Consider the following 4,880-nt stretch of genomic DNA (forward strand, 5'->3'; position numbering starts at 1 on the left):
TACACATGGATGCACAAATGTAAGGTTTATCTTCTGGCTTAAAAATAGGTATTTATTAAAAATAAATTTTTCTAAAACACACAGATTTATCAGAGCAACTGAATCTGGTTAATATGAAATAAATACTAAGTCACATGCCAATGAAGAAATTTCATAGTGAAATTATTTTGCATATTTTAAAAACATAAACCATATTTTTTGCCTTAAAAAAGTAAATTTATATCCAACAAACATATACATACACACAATGACATAAGAAAGTGAATCAGAATCTTTTTTTTTGAGATGGACTCTTGCTTTGTCACTCAGGCTGGAGTGCAGTGGCGCAATCTCAGCTCACTGCAACCTCTGCCTCCTGGGTTCAAGTGATTCTCCTGCCTCAACCTCCTGAGTAACTGGGATTACAGGCAGTCCCTATCATGCCTGGCTAATTATTTTTGTACTTTTTGTAAAGACGGGGTTTCACCATGTTGGCCAGGCTGGTCTTGAACTCCTGACCTCAGGTGATCCACCAGCCTCGGCCTTCCAAAGTGCTGGGATCACAGGCTTGAGCCACCATGCTCAGCCCAGAATCTTAATATCTTAGGTGTGCATGATGATAGCGGAGAATTCCGTCTATTTTCAAGAGACATTATATCAAATAAATAACTAATACATAACATAAAAATTATTATTTAAATTGAGATGAAATTCTCTAATATGGTAAGTTTATAGGGAAATTGCTTCAGATATGAAAAAAATGTATGTAGCAATGCATGTTCAACTTTTTAGAGTTATGTTTTGGGCATCCAAGAATTGATTTGACATACATACATTGAATAAAAAGAGGAAAAAATAGAGACATGGCCTCGGACAATTACAGACTCAGTATGAGTCCCCCACTTCATGTTATGTTCCCACTCTCTCAAGTATGGTAAATGCAATCTTTAGGCAGAATTAATAGAGAAAATGTGTGTAGAATGTGAGAGACAACAATGCCACTCAATTCTTCTTTCATTACTGGAATACTGCATTTCAAATTGATAAATGGAGAAATTACACCTGATTCCCAATCATCAGGATGGAGTTTAGATAGAACATCCAACATAGAAGAATAATTACTTTATAAATTGAGGACTGACTAAAGGAATTGGAGGAAGAGATGAGTAAGAAGGTAGAACAAGTTTTGAAGTATGCAATAGACTATTCTGAAAAAGGAATAAAACTCAACTTGATTGGCCCTAGGACAAGAATTTGGTCAATTGGATACAAGAAGATTTTTCCCTTCTTATCAGGAAGATCATAAACATTGAAATTATCCACTATAAGGTAGGTTACCCTTATTAATTACCCAGAAACTGAAGATGTTGGACCTGGATTAGCATTTAGGGGAGATGTTGTCAGGACAGAATTTTCAGACTCCAATGTGTACATGCATCACCTGAAGATCTTGTTTAAATGAAGATTCTGAAAACTTAGAGTGGATCCCTTTTTTTTTTTTCTGAGATGGAGTCTCGCTCTATTGCACAGGCTGGAGTGCAGTGGCTTGATCTCGGCTCACTGCAACCTCTGCCTGCCGGGTTCAAGCGATTCTCCTGCCTCAGCCTCCTGAGCAGCTGGGATTACGGGTGCGTGCCACCAAGTCAGGTTAATTTTTTTTTTTTTGTATTTTTAGTAGAGACAGGGTTTCACCATGTTAGCCAGGCTGGTTTTAACCCCTGACCTCAAGTGATTTACCCATCTCGGCCTCCCAAAGTGCTAGGATTACAGGCGTGAGTCGCCATGCCTGGCCAATTTTACACTTTTAACAAGCTCCTATATGATGTCCATGCTGCTGGTCCACTGCCCAAAGTTAGAACGGCAAGTTTGTAGAGCTATTCAATATACTTATTTGTATCTTGAATTAGGAAATATAAATTTTCTTTCAGCCCTGATACTGTATTGTCTAATGTATGTATAATATTGTCTAATAGCATCTGAGCATGCTATACACAAAGCTCCTGTATGATTAAAGATTATCTCACTTCCTTGTCACCCTGATTTTAAAATAAAAATAGAAAAAGAGTAGCTTTTAAGGAGTCAGCCAGTGAAAATGAATTATCTTGTTTAAAGAGGAGGAAATCTCCATCTCAGTATGTATTAGCACACATCCTACCTAATTTCTGCCTTTTATATTGAGGTTTATGACTCCCAAAAAAGGTTAATATAAGCCTCTTCTTAGTCATGTAGCAGTATTCTTTTATTTTCCATTAGTCTCTATTAAATTCCTTAATATTGTTGGAAGTGAAACCATTTACCAACATATTTGCATTAGAGACATGCTGAATTTTCATATGGATTACAGAAAATTGCATGTGACAGCTGAAAGGCTCAAATATTTTTAACACCCAATGTCTTTCACTGAGATTTTTATTTTTTACCTTTATGATCCAACTATAATAAGGACCAATTAAAGCTTCAAACACTTGGCTATAGTGGCAGCTGACTTGTATAAATCTTCAGGAAAAAATGTCTGGGCACAATATCTCCCTTTAAACATGGAAAATGTTAAACATTAGTTTGATCATAAGTATATGTTTGAGTTTCCTCAAGAAAATTAATGTTTGTTCTTTCCTCGACATGATTGATTTTAGTTGTTTATTTTACCTTTATAGAAGGAACATCAAGGAATAAAAAATAAACACTTAAAACAGTTTTCTAAACCTGACAGAGAATAGACATAACAACCAATTATTTTTTCTTTCTCAGTACTAAGGCTTCAAATAATACTTAATGGAAAGGTTTTTATTTCTATAGTGTAATTTTTGACTGTTGGTGCTAGTATACAAGTTGACAATTCCAGTTAACTTCAAAGAAAAAATCTCTACCATTATTTCCAGAAAGTTAAAAGGAGAAAAATAATCTAAGAAAGATTTTAATTCTGACAGTTTTCAGCATGTCTACTAATTAATAAGAGCAAAAAGAGAAAGTACATTAATTGGCTTCCTTTCAACTACATACAAATCATGATAAATTGAAGCAAGGAATTAAGCTTTAGGCTCTCTGCTCTGATTAATGAAAATCATTTTCCTACTTTTGATATGATAAAAAGGATATTTGACTTGGGAGAATGTAAGTGACAGACTTGACTCACCCTGTTGGGAGAAAATAAAACCATATTTCATATAGGTTCAGATGTCAATCAGTGAAAACAGAATCTTAGTAAATAAATAGTGTTGCATAATCTCATCTATTTATTTGCGTGCTTTAGAAGGATACTGCCACAAAACCATTTTAGGTGACCGATCAGGGACCAGGCCTATGAATCAGAAGCACACAATAGGCTCTCAAAAACAGATTCTGGAGCAGAAGAGGTTTAAGCCTTATTATAAAGCTTGGGAAAATAATTTTCAAAGAAACAAGTGAAATAACCAGATATTCTGAAAAATGAATAAGACTATATTTCCATATATACATATAGTCATGTGCCACATGTTGATATTTTGGCCAACAACAGACCACATATTCAACAGTGGTCCCATAGTATTATAATCTCCTATTTTTCTAGATCTTCTTCTATGATAGATATGTTTACATACAAAAATACTTACCATTGTGTTACAGCTGCTTACAGTAGTCAGTACACTAACATGCTACTCAAGGATAGCCTAGATGTGTAGTAGGCTATAGCATCAAGGGTTGTGTAAGTACACTCTATAATGTTCACAAAATGGCAAAAATATCTCACAATACATTTCTCACAATACATCCCCTTCATTAAGTGATGCATGACTGTGTATGTATGTGTTTTTATATACATATATATGTAAACACGAACACAGACACATATATTCATCCATATATACATGTATACCTACATGTATACACACACACACACACACACACACACACCTGAATTTAAAACATTTATTTCAAATGTTTGCAATGGATAACACCTATCGCACAGCATGCCTGATGTCTGCTTTTATTGCTTAAGACGAACTAAAAGGTAGAGACTGCTGTTAAAAACACACACACACTCACATACATGCACACAAATTTGTCTGTGAATAGATAGTAGGAGTTATTAACTTGTATTTTTAATTAAAAATTTAAAAAGCAGAGTGTAGAGATTGGGCAAGTGTTGGTACTAGATGCCACTCAAAATATTAAATTATTCAGGGGCAACACAACTTATAGTTTTGATCGAAATCCTGTGTTACTTGTGTTTTGATCAAAGACAATAATGACACACTTAAACATCAATTTATTGTCAACACTTTAAAGAGCCTGTTATCTCAGAAATGTTTTAAATTCAGCATTAGCCTGTAATTAATTCATTTTACTCAACATAACATCCATTGCACAGCATGCCTGATCTCTGCTTTTATTGCTTAGGACTAACTAAAAGGTAGAGACTCCGTCTCAAAAAAAAAAAAAAAAAGGTGACACTGAGAAGGCAGAATAGCTTATTTAGAACTATACCTAATGCTGAATGCAAATAGCAAAGCCTCCTCTGACCTGGCCCTGGGGAACAACTATATATTGGTTGTTATATAACTGGTACCAAATACAAGTTGAATATCTATATTAAATAGCCTGAGAAATATGGAGTTTGTGATTTTACATAGGATAAAATATAGGATGATATAAATTTTGTGGCTTTTTTTTCTGCTAGTTATTTACTCTTAAAAATTATAGAACTGAGTTCCTATTTTCACTTCCTCATGGAAACAGCTTGAATTTGCCTCCTCATCCTTATAAAAAGTAAAATGATGAATAAAGTAAAGAAATCAATATGTTTTATAAAAATCCATAAGAGAAGTGATGTCATAGGGCAAACTGGAAGCACAAAATTTGAGATGCTCACCAGGTAGGTAACAGAGAATTACCACATACCAGAGTAGAAACCCCCAGGAGAA

Source organism: Symphalangus syndactylus, chromosome 6, assembly GCF_028878055.3.
Source record: "Symphalangus syndactylus isolate Jambi chromosome 6, NHGRI_mSymSyn1-v2.1_pri, whole genome shotgun sequence".
Taxonomy (NCBI): Eukaryota; Metazoa; Chordata; class Mammalia; order Primates; family Hylobatidae; genus Symphalangus; species Symphalangus syndactylus.